Source organism: Mixophyes fleayi, chromosome 4, assembly GCF_038048845.1.
Source record: "Mixophyes fleayi isolate aMixFle1 chromosome 4, aMixFle1.hap1, whole genome shotgun sequence".
NCBI lineage: Eukaryota > Metazoa > Chordata > Amphibia > Anura > Limnodynastidae > Mixophyes > Mixophyes fleayi.
Window position 1 is genome coordinate 172364398 of NC_134405.1, and position 16428 is coordinate 172380825.

Genomic DNA, 16428 nt, shown 5'->3' on the forward strand with positions numbered 1-16428 from the left:
TAATTGACATGACCGAAATAAATATCTTTGTAATTAAATATGTGGTTTACTGTTAGATTTTTTTGTCTGTGGTTCTCTATTTATTTTATGCTTAAATCTGAGTTGACCAGTACGGATTAACTGCTAATATTAAAACATCTAGTTGTAAAGATAAAGATTTATAAATCAGCACAAAAGTATGAAAATAATTATGACCATTGAATTAGTTGACTAAATACTAATAATAGTAATAATAATAATGACAGCTTCATCTTGACAATGTACATTAAATTTCCCTATATTTATAGAAAAAATCAAAGTAACAGTATAATAAAATTAATAGTTTTAACCAACATAAGTGGAACTGTACAGATCTTTTACACATTTGTGTTAATTCGGTATCACAGCTCATGGACTTTGTTTATATTAAGACCCTATTTTAAGGGAAATAAATTTTGCTCAATTTTTCACTTAAATCTGTACCATGTACAGTTCAATTGTGTTAACAGATTGTTTTGTTTTGTCATTGTAATTGGCTTGGTTATATGACTAGAAGAAACATATATCTTTATTTGCTTCATACTGTCATAATATTCTATGTTATGTCTGACAGTTTTGGTTATTAGAGCTTGTAGGGTCAGGAAGTTATGTCTGTAAGGTCTTCATAAGTGTGGTAAAGTTGTAGCAAGCTGTGTTCCCTGTGGGCTTTTGCACCAAGAGTCATTTGTTTATATATCTTAACAGGATCACTGCATTCATTTGGCTTGTGCCATACCAATGCTCTTATTTTTTAGCACAGACATTTCATCAGGACATAAATACACATTTAACACATTTGATATAAAAGCCAGAAGTGTAAGTATGTTTTTTTTGTTTTTTTGTTTGTTTTCTAGCACTGGAAGAAAGCAATTAATACATTTGCTAAAGTGTTTTAGATCCAATATTTGATCTTTTTTTTATCTTGGCATAATAATGAAATTATTTTAAAAATACCAAATATTTTGATATGAATAATAAGCAATACAAAATAAAAAAGTTGTAGAAAATCAAGGTCAGAAACGGCTCCATGTATGTGTTTTGTCAATGTGTTTTTACTAATTATATAAAAGTCTATGTACTGAATTTCTTTCGCGATAAGTGAAAAACAGCTCTCTGACAAATTTGTTACAGAGAAATTTTGTTGACAGCAAAACATTTTTTCACGTTGTGACATACCAGACTTGTAAATTAAAATTTTCATGACACTTCTGTGTTAAAATATAGTGATAAATAAAAGTTAGATCATAAAAATAAATGTGAAGACTGAGGGCAATATAGAAGGCCATTTAGTTGAAGTTGTTGAATTTTTTTTTATCATTTTTATTGTGTTGAAAAAAATACAACATTAGACAATAAAGATACAAAATACAGCAGCAAAAGGATAATATTTGCAATTTTAATATACGAACATAAGTAACAGTATTGATTCAATAAGTTAACAGTAAGCATCCATTTTATATTTAACACAATGAGAGAAAAAACTTAAAAGGTAAAATAAGAAAGAAAAAAAATAGGGAGGAAGTAGTAAACCAGGAGGAAATGGAATGTGAAAGGGGTAGGGGGCTGCTTTTCCCATCGATTGTCCTTAGTAGGATTTAAAATGATCAATATACAATTTCCTGCTCAGCAGTATAGCTCATATATATCCAGAGGTTGATTCTAAGGCTAAGTATTTTTAGACGATCATAACTGTTTTGTAAGTTTGTGCTTGATGACTGTTTTTTCATAAATAACCATAGGCCCAAACTAGAATGAAAACAATTTATTTATTGTGGATGTGGTAGATGATCATTTCCATGTGAGCAAGAAACCATATCAAAGGCTTGAGAGAAGAAAGAGGAGGCATTTCCCGTCACCCCCATGATTGAGTTAACAGGCATTCAGATGCTATTCTATAAACATCCAAAGGCCCTCATCAGTAAGATGCATCCTATCAGCTTGGAATAGCTGACCTTGCTCCACCATAATTAAGGGGTAGTGAATCACTATCCCTCCCGAGGGACCTAACTGCAAGGGCCGAAGACCAGATGACCTTTTTTAAAGCAGGGTCTTCATTATAGGGGCAGGGATAGTGGACCCCAGGAGAGCCTGGGTATCACATCGGACCAACACAGTCTTACCACTGGTCATTTGGACTGTATGGCATGCAGATCCTCAATAATTGAGATCAACAAATCCAAAGACTTGCCCTTACCCAGGTTATTACCCCCCAAGTGAATGGCCAGTATGTCAGGGGGGACCTCCATTGTTTACTTTGGCAGACAAAAATGTGAGCAGGGCTACACAAACCAAACCTCTTCTACCCAACCATCTCACTTCCACCAGCTGGGGAAAAGGCGGACCAATCCTAAGCTAGATTGTGCCTGGATGCCCAGTACACATCCTCCCATATCTGAATCTTCCTGCTGAGCGTTCCTAAAATAAAAACAATAGAAGGCTCACATCAAGTATCGGCCAAAGCCGTATCCATCAGTACCAGCCTCTGCACCAGGATGGGGGAAATAACACCTGGAAAGGGTAAGGGGAGCAGTGATCCATATGAAGGTATAAAAAAATATAAAACCCCCAGAGGCACATAGCTAATCAGGCCTGGACTCAGGGAAAAAACAGTAAAAATCACCTTGGGCCTGTATGTTACTTCATTGACCACGTCCACATTGGTCCGCCTTTGACCTGAGAAGCGTACAAGAGATCAGGTTATCGTGTATAAGCATGTGCCTAGACAGTTGAGCAGCCCCTGCCGCATGTTTGGAGTGCACAACCAACTCGCTGACCCGGACAGCACTGAAGAAAGATATTTAAAAGGCCATGCTAAACAATATAAGCATTGGCTGTGACAGATGAAAGGGCATTAATTTATCGACACATTATCGGCTTCCTGCCATCCTCCAACGCGGGTCACAGTCTAACCCACCTTTTTAGAGCCTTTCAGTTTAAAAACCCATTCAATCAGCCAGAGCCTCTGTGTGAGGAGTGGAAAAAAAAAAACATTAAACAGACCTCAGATTCAGACTGCCGGCCGCCCGGCGCATCCAAAATGGCGGCCGGCACCCGGCTCCACCCCCTTCTGAACTCTGCCCTCTGCCTCAGCGTCTGATGTCATGACGTTGCTAGGCAGCAGAGGAGCAGAGAAGCAGAGAGGAGCCAGGCAGCGACGGCTGGTCAGGAATAAAGAAGGTAAGCTTCAAAGCAGGGGAAGGGGGGTGTGTGTTGTTATTATGGAGGGAGAGAGGATGTAAGCTGCCATTATGGAAGGAGGTAGCAGGGGATGTAAGCTGCCCTTATGGAAGGATGGAGGGGGGGATGTAAGCTGCCATTATGGAAGGAGGTAGGGGGGGATGTAAGCTGCTATTATGGAGGGGGAATGCTGCTATGCTTTATGAGGGAAGGGGGGTATGCTGCCATAATGTGTAAGGGAAGGGGGGATGTATTAATATAATGTGTGATATGAGGGTAGCGAGGTTGGGTGTCTTAGTACATGGGTGGGAGGTAGGCTATTAATTTAATGGTGACGTTTAGGTGGGGGCTAATTATTTAATGGGTACTATGGGTACTATTTTACTATTTTATTTGTGGGGTGCTGGTGGGTAAATTTAATTTATTAATGGGGCTTTTTAATTTAATGGTGTGGTCTATTAATTTCAGGTGAGGTATTTATCTGTATCGCAGTCACAAGAATGCTCTCTGTATTGTGTGGCGGTCATAGGCATGCTCTCTGTATAGTATGGAGGTCACAGGAATGCTCTCTGTATAATATGGAGGTCACAGGAATGCTCTCTCTATAGTATGGAGGTCACAGGAATGCTCTCTGTATAGTATGGAGGTCACAGGAATGCTCTCTGTATAGTATGGAGGTCACAGGAACACTCTCTGTATAGTATGAAGGTCAGAGGAATGCTCTCTGTATAGTATGGAGGTCACAGGAATGCTCTCTGTATAGTATGGCGGTCACAGGAATGCTCTCTGTATAGTATGGCGGTCACAGGAATGCTCTCTGTATAGTATGGCGGTCACAGGAATGCTCTCTTTATTGTATGGCGGACACTAGGAGGCTCTTTATATTGTATGTGTATATATATATATATATATATATATATATATATATAAAATATATAATTATTAATTTCGTGTGATGGGGATAAGGGGGCACAGTGTGATAAAAATGGCTCCATGGCACGGTGTGATAAAGGAGAAACTGTTATGGAGAGCACAGTGGGATGAAGGGGCAGTATGATACAGATGGTACCGTTACATTTAGGTTTTAATTTGTTTCAGTGAGTTTTATTTCAATAACCAATTCATTTTTTTATATAGCTAGCATGTGATAGCTGCATTTAAAGTACTTTGATTCTATGGAGGCTTATTACATAAAGATCCTTACAAAGCCAGACCGAGAAGAATGGGGAGGGAGGGTGTTTCAGTGCGGTCTAGAACTTGTAAAGCGCTAGCCACGTCCCCACAGTAGGTTCACCATGCCCACTCGACTATTGACACTCCCACTTAGATGAGGGGCGCCAGTTCCCTGTCTCGCCCAGGGCACTAAAATGGCTGGTTCAGGCAGCTCAGGAAAATGTTGCACTGCAATCAGCCTACCTGTGAAGCCACGAATTGAAGGACATACCCACTAAGGCAGCTATGGAAGCTTTTGTGGCACCTTCCTGATATTTAGCAAACATGAATTTTAGCATGTCGTCATTCTTACCTGATAAGCTCTTTTGGTGGAAGGGACCAGAGCTGACATCAAAAGGCCTTCTATGCCTGCTCGACAATTTGCCAAAGAGAAGAAGGATAAGGGGACCAAATGAGTTTCGCTTGTGAGGCCAAATCTCTAAAACGGGACCACTGAAAACGAGAAAGCACATCTGCTATATCATTGTCCACGCTGGGAACATACCTTGCAGTAAAGATTATGTTGTTCTCCAAGCAGCGCAGCACTAAGTGATGCAAGAGATTAACCGCTGACAGAGACTAAGTGCTTTGTCTTTTAATGGCTTGGACCACGCCTAGATTGTCACACCAAAATACTATGTTACTTCCTTTGAAATGTGACAACCATAGTACCCCTGTGACTATAATTGGAAATAATTTCAATGCTAACAGGTTATGCACTAAACCTCCATTTCGCTATGCGTTTGGCCAAGATGGGGAACACCATTCCCCATTAAAGTAAGCCCCAAAACCCTTGGACCCTGAGGCATCTGTATACAAGTCTAACCAACGCGTGTAAACTGAAGGGCTGCTCCAAATGCGGACACCATTGAAGTTCCTCAAGAATGTCAGCCAAACTCGAAGATCCCCTTTTATCTCATCCGACAACAGGAGCCGAGTGTGGGGTCACGTGAAACTGGTGGTCACTTTCTGAAGCTTCCAGAAATAGACCTTCCCCACAGGGATGATGCGGCAGGCGAAATTGAAAGAGCTAAGAAGAAACTGCATGCACTGCAGCATGATCTTGCAGGAATCCTGCGTGAACAGAATCAGTGATTCCAGCTTGGCCACTTCATCCCCAAGCAGACAACAGCATCTGGCAATGGGGTCGATCTCAATGCCTCTGTCACGGTCCGGAGACAGGATAAAAGCCCAGTGGCAGAGAGGAAGGCTGGCTAATAGGAGGTGAGATGGTAAGAAAGGTCAAACAAGCTGGGTTCAGTACACAGAGATGCGGAGAGGTCCAAAAGTTGAGGCAGAAGCGAAGTGGAGGGCAAGCCGAGGTCAGTATACGAGTAGTAAATGCTGGTAATCAGGAACAGCAGCAGGAGCAGGAGCTAGATCACAGGCACAGAGCACAATAATCAGACACTGGAGACAGGAACTGGCAAGGCTTTTATAGGAAGTCAATGGGTGGAGCTAAGGCATGCTGGAACATCAGGAGGAGATCACTGGGACTGATCTAGAACACATAATACAGGCAAGGAACTGTCCAGCAGCCAGAATAGCTCAGTCAGTAGAGCAGCAGTCCACAGAGGCAGAAGCCCTGGGTTCAAATCCTGACAGCCCCCGAAAGACAAGCAAGTAGAAGGGCTTTCTGTTTTATCATGCGCCACCGTAACTCCGAGTACTGCAAACAGGGCTTGGGCCACGAAAATCGTATCCACGTATACTGAGGAGCCTGCAGGGCCTATGAGCAAAAAATTGTCCAGATAGTGGGCGATACCCACGTAACCTTTTCCTGCCTGTACACACCAATGGAGGAAAGAGCTAAACTTTTCAAAGTACGCACAAGAAACGGAACAACCCATAGCAAAGCACCTATCTACATCAAAACAGTCTGGCAGCCGGAAGCCCATATAGTGGAAGGAATCCGGATGTAAAGGCAGAATGCAGAAACCGGACTCAATGTCCAGCTTAGCCAAACAGGAAATCCTAAACTAACTGTAAAGCAGACTTGAAGGACTGGTAACTAACTGAACTGTGTATCGGGGCTATGGTGTCGTTAAACAATGCCCCAGGTGTATGAAACAAGTGCTGAATCATTCTAAACTTCCCAGTGGTTTTCTTCGGAACAAAGCCAACTGGGGAAATAACTTAATCTGGAATGGGAGGGGAGGGAAAAGGGTCTTCCATGAGCCCTAAACAAACTTGTTTGTGAACCTTCTCCACCAGCAGATCAGGAAAATGTTGCACGGAAAGCAAAATCCTCCAGACCACCGACCATACGGTACTGCAAATAGGTAGGTGAAAAAAGAACTGAAAGCCCTGCTCCAAGAAAGAGGCCCAAGCAACATCAGAAAATAGCTGAAGCCATTTAGCCAGCTCCTGATGAATGATAGGGGAATGGGCCTTAAATAAGGCCTCTGGAAGCACCACGACCTCTGCTGGAAGCCCCTGGGCCCCTGTGGTAATTCCGTATGGGGTGTGGACCGTGATAATGAGTGCAGGCATGCTGATACTACTCGAGCGCACATCCTGTCATTAAATGTGAAACACCAGTTGTTAGTTGGTAGGGTAGTGCTATGCCTCCCCTGAACTGGAAAACTCATGCTCCCGGTAACCTGCACCGGGTTCCCAGCGGGTCATACCATGTCATACCATGTCCATTCAGATCTCTATATCTTGGACTCTGAATTGTATGGTATCTTGTGCCAATGACCTACTGACCCACTGGGGCAGCACGATGGCTTAGTGGTTAGCACTTCTGCCTCACAGCACTGGGGTCATGAGTTTGATTCCTGACCATGGTCTTATCTGTGTGGAATTTGTATGTTCTATCAAATTGACCATAGTCTTTGTGTGTGTATGTTAGGGAATTTAGACAGTAAGCTCCATTGGGGCAGGGACTGATGTGAGTGAGTTCTCTGTACAGCGCTGAAAAATTAGTGGTGCTATATAAATAGCTGATGATGATGATGATGATGATGATGATGACCTTACACCTAAAGAGCTCATCATACATGTGCCATGTCGAGGCCTTGTCACTAATATGCATCCCGTTGTTCAACTGGAGGTAATACCATATGTCAATGATGTCATCTGTGCTAGTCTCAAGGTAGGCGTATGCAACAATGTAGAACCCAATCAATGGGAATGGCCGGTACGCATCCTCCCCAATACCTCCTCTACCCCAGTGGCTAACAGGTCTCTCTGGCCATGTCCATAGGGGAGAACATGCCCACATACACGCCCTTCCTAATTTTGTCCCTAATGCTGCCCCAAATGCCGCTCAGCAGCGCAATGTTGGAACACCTAACTACTTCACCACTAGGCTCTGGCTGCTGGGCAACCACAGATGCAGCAACCCGAGGGACCTTATTACCACCAAAGTGTGCATGTAGAACCTTCATAAGCTTGCGTGGGCCTCTATCATTATCTGATGAATCCTTGCTTGTGCTTTACAGTAGTGGGATACATGTATGTGTTGTAGACATGCTGTGCTGTTCATACTTCATCGACCAAGATTACTGAGGTTCCTTAGGCTTGTCAAGTCCTAGGGGCTAGTGGATCCACTCTGGATACTATTAGCTAATATACAAGAGAACTTAACCCCTAATAGTGTATATCGGCTTTGTCACACTCCGCTCTCCGGGTACCTCTACCCGAGCCTCTAAACACTGCCACTTTAATTTCTGTTCTTAGTGCAGACTATTAGTCATGGTCTGCACCTGTGATTGCTACACCTGTGTGCTGGTCAGGTTTTGCCATTGGTCAGTCTCCCTTTATAAGGTCCCTCCTTTAATTCTTACATTGTTGGTTCTTCAAGTCATACCTGTTAATTCTGATGCCTCTGCTGGGATGCATACCCGCTGAACCTGTTACCTGCTCGGCCTGCATTGCTGGTTACTGTTACCCGTTTCACTGCTCGTGGTAAACGCTATGATCTACACTTGTTACCTACTTGGCCTGCATCGCTGATTATTGTTACCTGTTTCACAATCCGTGGTAAGCTGCTATTCATAGCTGCTGTGTGTTCATCGCTGCTATATGTTGGACTTCTGCGATCTCTGCATACCTGTTCCACTGCTCGTGGTAAACGCTATGATCTACACCTGTTATCTACTCGCCCTGCATTACTGATAATTGTTACCTGTTCAACAATTTGTGGTAAGCTGCTGTTCATCGCTGCTGTGTGTTCATCGCTGCTGTATATTGGACTTCCTCAAACTCTGCATACCTGTTCCACTGCTCATGGTAAACATTATGATCAACACCTGTTACCTACTCGGACTGCATTGCTGATTATTGTTACCTATTCCACAATCCGTGGTAAGTTGCTATTTATCGCTGCTGTGTGTTCATCGCTGCTGTATGTTGGGCTTCCTTGATTTCTGTATACCTGTTCCACTGCTCGTGGTAAACACTATGATTTACATCTGTTACCTACTTGGCCTGCATTGCTGACTACTGTTACCAGTTCCACAATTCGTAGTAAGCTGCTACTCATCGCTGCTGTGTGCTCATCGTTATGTATGGCTGGACTTTATGGATCTCTGTCTACCTATTCCACTGCCGGTGGTAAATTCCATGATCAACTCCTGCACCTATTTTGTCTTCACTACTGACTATTGTTAACTGGTTCCACAATTCGTGACAAGCTGTGTTTTATCGTGACTGAGTATGTCTGGACTTTGCTGATTCCTGTGCCTCAATTCTATTATTAGTGGAGACTTTGATTATTGAATGTGTAGCCTGTATTAATGGATGTTGCTGACAATTACTACTCTTACATGTCTTCGTGATCATCATTTGCAAATTACTCAAGTCTTCATTGAACTATTGTATTAATGTTTTATAATAAATGGTAATCTTCATTACCACCATTTGATGTTCGAATTGGATCATTATTCTGTTATGTAACCTGTTCTCTAACTGTCACTGGGAGCTTTCCTGGAGGGCCGCGACCTGCAAGGTAGAAACCGCAGAAGCCCATATTCCGTTGCGGGAATCCCTGGTGAACACCTTCCATTTTGTTATACTCCTCGCCTCCAGGGAAGTTTTTGTCAATACTCATTGAGACAGCAGGATCTCACTCAATTATTATATACTAACCTGACAGGCTTATGGCTTCATTTGTCAAAGTAATGAGAAAAGCTTTGTATATTTCTGAACTCAATTCAATACTTTTTCATTGTACGATATTATACGTAAAGTCATAGAATTGGTTTAGGGATGTTATGGTTCAGGTTCTCTAAGAAGCTTTGAGCAGAGTGGATAAAGGCATATAATGACAGCAAGTCCCAGCCAAATATTTGGAGAGCAACTTAAAAGGAAAGGGTTGCAGGGTATGTGTGGGTAGGGGGAGGAAGGTAAACAGCTAGGTGAAGTGGATAACACCAGCCTATTTTTCTGGTGGTAAAAAGAGTGTGATGCTAAGTACATCAGGGGACAAGCAGTCAGCCCAAGTCTCTGGGGGGAACATAGTGAGCAGCAACTGTGCATTTAGAGTTGATTCCTTATTATGTTCTCCTGGGTGGACTGGAGAAAGAAATTGTAATATATTTAACTAAACTTCTAAGTATAAAGACATTATAGTCATCTTCTATTAGGCAACTAGTCCTAGAGAATGATTTTGTAATAACAACATAGATAACATGTAGATAGCATTAAATAAAATAGATTAAATATGCCTGAAAGTGTAAAACATTTATACCTTAATTAAAGGGATTTGGTTAAAGAAACAACCATGTCACATTACAAAAAATCCAGTACAAATACATGTGGAGCAATGCAATCAGATTAAGTCGCTGTAAAAAAGTGTTATAATTTACTTGTAAAATGACTTAAAGTTAACAGGACATAAGCAGTATCTCATTTTTGATAGGTAAGTCATCTCACTCCATTGTATCTGTGTGTTAAAAACGTTTTAAAAAGTCTAAAGAGAATCCACCTAAATCAAACAGTGTATTTATTTTTTGTGCTTTAGTTTAAATTTTTGTGCTCGTGGTCTTTGTATTCCTAATTGAAGGAGCTAGGCTTTTTATTATATGTCTGAGATCTTTCTGTTGAATTTTTCGTAGCTAGGCCTAGTTTATTGAGAAGGTTCTTGGCTTCTGCTGGTTGTCTGGTCAAGAGCTGTTGATCCTGATGGCATGGCAGGATGTGGAAGTGGAAACTACAGTGATAGAATATGTTGTTTTCTCTCAGAATGATGATCATTGGTCTACAGTCCCTTCTTTTGGCCACTGTAGCTTGAGAGATATTCTAGAAGATGTGCAATTTTCTATTTCAGGATTTAGAGTTTCCTGGCTTAACAAAGAATAGTCAATGACAATGTATATAATTATTTATGTTGCACAATTTGGCATTACATGGTGTCTGAATAATATAGTAATTCAATAATTGTGTCCCCTTAGTATTATGAAAATTAACATTTGCCCCTATAAGTTAATTATAAATTAAGTTTGCCACTTAATCAATAAATATTGATTGCCCCAATAGTTTAAATGTCAGCGGTGCTTCCTCTTATGTTCTGAATGGCAAAATAGCTCAAACAGCATGTTTGTGCTATCAAGTCATTCAGATGCAGGTATTAAAACTGTCCTGTCCTGTCTTTTGGACGGCGATTGTGATGGCGGTTTAACTGTTTTCAATCCACCAACCATTTTAAATTGCAGCCTCAAACCGCCCTATAGTAAATTTGGCAGTTTAGACTAATAAACCGCTGGCGATGTGTGGCGCTTTCCAACTGTCATCAAACTCAAATCTTAGTAAATCTAGCCCTTTGTGTGTGAGGAAACTAGATCACCCAGGGGAGATCCTCACAATTAGAGAACATATAAACTCACAGATGCCGAGGTTGGAATCTTACCTATGCATGCTGAGGCACAGTGTTTACCACTGTGCTGCCATGATGCCTGTCAAGGATAAGCCATCTCTAGCGACTCCCTGATTTGATATCTTACCATATAGTCACACAGTCAGACTGTATATCACCTCTATTTTGTCTGGAAACCACTCCTGAACCCCTTTATCTGTCACAAACCGCCTCCTGTGCACTCGTGACTTGGAAGCTTACTGTAAGGGAGCACACTGGATTCCAGCCCAAACCTCACATTCACCTCTTTCCCTAAGGCTACAGATTTGCTGAATCGCGCCAAACAGTGCTCACACAACCATACCCACTTTGGTCTTGCTACCACCTATTAAGTACGGGCAATAGGACCCCAATATCCTGTCCCACACTGGCACGCAAGGAGCACTCCTTGTTACACACAGTTAGCAAGGCACCAGCAATCAAAGGGTTAACCCTTAACCCCTCAATGTACTATAACACAAATGTACATGCAGGCACACACTAGACTTGGTATACAAATGCATTTGCAATTCACACTTCAGCAATGAAAGGTATTAGCATGGTCAAGCAATCTTATCTCTTCTACACAGGCAATGGATTTCCTTATAGCAATAAGGACAGAACTATTAAATTGTTAGATTTAATATACAAAGGGTGCAATGCTTACAGAGAATAAAAAACAAGTAGATAAAGATTTGACATAGAAATAAAAAATTGCAAACAGTTATAAAACAAATGGGATGAAAGTACAGAGCATCACGCGTATAATAATCTGTATGCCTGGGGGTAGGCAGACAAGATGGACAGTCCTTCAATTAGATTGATCCCCAAGAAACTGACAATTTGCCCCTTCCCAACACAGGTGATTTAAGCAAAATGAAATAGGATGGCCTACACAGGGGCAGTGTTAATGCGAATAAGGGGGCATGGATGTCCCTTGGGTGTCACTATAGTTTGCTCACAAATATTCCAAAAGTTTTGACCTTTGGTATCTCTCCATAGATATATCCCAGAGACATAACTCTCCCTTCAATAAATAGGTCATAATCTCCCGCACATTTAAATACCAAACGTGATGGAATTATACCAATGTGACATACCTTTCCCAAAAACATGTTGTTATAGCTTTTCCCTGACACCTCTAGGACCTGTAATTCACAACCCTGGTCTGATTTTTACTCCTCAGTATGGAGTGCCACACAGATTTCCCAAAACATGAAATTTGAAGACATCTTCTTTAAAGTCCATATTTCTATATGCCTGTATATGCAGCCTTCAAATGCTGTCTTTGTCTGTAAGATTCTCACCTAGGCATATGGCTCTTTCTATTTTACACCTAGTGGTTCTTTTGTGTTTACACTACCTGTTGAAAGAAAGTCAGTTAGGAAGTGGAACACATGATCAAAGCAATGGATGCCTAGGATCTGCATATCTTAAGCTAGTCTCCTCACAAAGGGTCTGCTCATCTTAATTAGCTCCTACTGGGCTAATTGACCAAATGTTTTAAAAAGGAAACAAACATTTATCTGAGAGGAAAATCAGGCTCACTTCTATGTCTCAATGTAATATTTTATTTGGACCCTGACATTTAATATTCTATTTCATCCTATCATATTTATGCCCTCCTCCTGACAATGCCCAATATGAATGACAAAGCATGCTTGATCCTGGTACATAGTCACTCCTGTAGGAACATACCACATGAGGCCTGCACAAGGATTAATGATGTCTGTGACAGCTTGGTTCCTGTTCCACTTTGTATTGACTGTATGCTGAAAGACTAAAAGAGACCAAAAAGACACACAATAACATAAAGAGCCAAACTCTTTCATATAGAAATGTGGCATAGTGCACATATTGGGCCTGAGTCATTAAGGAGAGTAAAGCATAAAAAAGGAGTATCTTTGCACCTGGGAAAAACCATGTTGCATTGGAGCAGGACATAAATTTTAAATGTTCGGAAGATTTAAAGTTGGGTAGGGCATGTCCTAGATCAACTTTAAATTTCAGTTTAAAAATAAAGCTATCAAGTATTTGTGTGCTACATGAAAAAACAGCCAGTATTTAACTCATATGAAAAATAATAAACTAAGTTGCACCCCTTACATTGTAACATGGTTTATTCAGGAACAAACGTACTCCTTTTTTTTGCTTTGCTCTTCTTAATGACTCGGGCCCATTGAGTGCTTCTATCCAGCACCCATCAATTTAACAGTCTGAAGTGATCAAAAAACAACTGAAAACTCTGCTCGAAACCAATATCTCTAATTAATTTAATAGAAAATTCCACCCCACAGAATCTAGTGACCTCCCATAGTTGTGATACAAATACATATAACAGTGGTTTAGCTGAAGCATGTATGAATTTACAATGCAAAATGTGTCATTTTTTACCATGTTGCTAAGAGCCAATAGAGTATTAATTGATTGTGACATATCTAAAATTGCATATTAACAAACTGGGCAGCAAGCAGTTTATCAAAATTTTAATATGTTTAGTAATGATGTTTCTTATGATTCACTGTATTAGTTTTGACTTACCAAAGATAGAGAGGATCAGAGAAACTTATTTAACTAAATGCTGATAGCAATGACTTTTGGCAAGTCTAATTACATTTGACAGAATATGAAGTACAAGAAGTTGTTTTTTCCTCCTGCCAGATGCTTCAATTGCTTGAGGCTCTCTTGTGGACTAATTTCTTCCCTGGTAGATCTTATTAGGACATGCACCTGTCAGTTGAACATCACAAATATGTAGCAAGACATGCAAAGTGTAACAATGTGTTACTACACAGCCCCTTTCTGTCATTGCAGACTGTTTTTAAAATGTGAGAAATTGCATGAGGTAGAGGCATGTTATTGACGGAACATGACAAGTTTGCAGCTGTGGTTGGTGGGGGTCACATCCAGTAAAATATCAGCTGGCATCACTATCCAAATGCTTGGTTTTGATATGCTCATTTAATCTCAACAGTCCAGTATACTTCCTAAACACCCCTGTGGTTTCCCAAACTCATGCTTGATTAATAAGCTGAGGCTGACGATGATTCAATGACTACTGTTATACCGTCCTTTGGGGGTAGGCTAAGCTCAGGCTCTCTGTTCCAGATAAATCACAACATAACAGTCTGTCAAGTGCAGGAATCCAGTTTTCCTTTTAGTTTCTTTTTTTGATATGTAAAACTAATCTGTTTGCCTTTGCCTTTATCTTAATTTAATAGACTTTAGGACAACATGTAGAAGTTACCTAAAGCAGTAGTCCATCATTGTTTATTTTTAAATGACAGAGTAAGTACAAATACATTCATTGGCGCTGGATGATTTAGTTCCCAGGATTTTGCATGCTGTCTTGCCCAGCACTGCTCCACAGCAATTAGGTAAAGAGTCCTACTGACATGTACAGAGAGAGAATAGAATGTGGAAAAAGATGGCTAGAAATGGTGATGTAAACTGATCCAGTGCAATTTTTAAGACCAAACTCCATTTTTCCATGTCATGTTTCTAGCTGTGGACTAATTGTTTTATTAGCATTTCCATGAACAGATTTGACTATATTGCAATTTCTTAAGGAATATTTACCTTTCATAAACTTTTGTCGCAGTGGATCCAGATTATGTTACCATTTCCAGCAGTGGATCCACTTTACAGATTAATTTCTTGCAGTTAACTAATATTTCTTATAACACATCTACTTCACAAAACAATTTTATGCAACTGAGCCTGTTTTCATTTCACTTTCTAACACTTTCTAACATTGGATCAGTTTATATTACAATTTCTAGAAGTGAATCCGTTTATATTACCATTTTGAGAAGTGAATCGGTGTGCATTACCATTTCTAGAAGTGGATCGGTTTACATTACTATTTCTAGAAGTGAATCAGTTTATATCACCATTTCTAGAAGTGAATCCATTTATATTACAATTTCTAGAAGTGAATCCGTTTATATTACCATTTTGAGAAGTGAATCGGTGTGCATTACCATTTCTAGAAGTGGATCGGTTTACATTACTATTTCTAGAAGTGGATCAGTTTATATCACCATTTCTAGAAGTGAATCCATTTATATTACAATTTCTAGAAGTGAATCCGTTTATATTACCATTTCGAGAAGTGAATCGGTGTGCATTACCATTTCTAGAAGTGGATCGGTTTACATTACCATTTCTTGCTGAGGATTATGCTTACACGATTGTCATGCAGCAGATCTGAAATACATTGCTATTTTAAATAGATGACCATGACCCTATATACTTTCCCAAGGATAAAAGAATATATGTGAAATAAACTGAAATAAACTATAAATAAATTATTAGTTCATGTCCTCTATTCCTACCTTGACTATTATTACTCTGTATCACTATAAATCTGTTTTCCCCCAGAATTCAATTCAAACTTCTGACACTCACCTCAACTGAAATCCTAAAGCAGGCTAAGCCAACCTCGATCTCCCCTCTTTTCTCCATACATGTCCCCCCATTTTCCTTATTGTCACTTCCCATTCCCTCCATTTGTTTTGCGCTATATATGTACTTGAATTTAAATGTGTGGGATTTAATATGTTGAATATGTGTGCATGGTAGTGCAAGGATATCATTCGTTAGAGTCCAAGTTCATGTCCCCTAGAGCTAGTCATGACCTGGAATACCCACGGGTACAGAGAGATTGCAGGGACCTCATCTGAGTATAAAACAAATTTTACAAATTGCTATCCCGATTTTTAACATGATAGAAATAGAAATAGCCAGATCTACTAAGCTGCCGGGAAAGCCACCAGAAAAACAGGCAGAAAACAGGCAGAAAAAAGAGGTGGTTGTGAGAGGCGAGACTACTCAAATTGTTTGCTGTTTGAGTTATATTGCCATTCAGAACATAAGAGAAGGCACCAGTGATATATAAATTAGGGGCCATTATTGTTTATTGATTAAGGGGCAAATTTAATTTCTAATTAATTTATGGGGGGGGGGGGATTTATTTTTTCATTACCTTACGGATGCAATAATATTGCCCCCTGAATGTAACGAAATATAAAATTTGCCTCCATAAGCTAATTGTAAATTAATTTTGCCCCTTAGTCAATAAATTGTGACTGCCCTATAATTATAAGTCAATGATGCCTTCTCTTATGTTTTGAATGGCAAGATAGCTCAAACTACATGCTTGAGCAAGCTACCCAATCAGA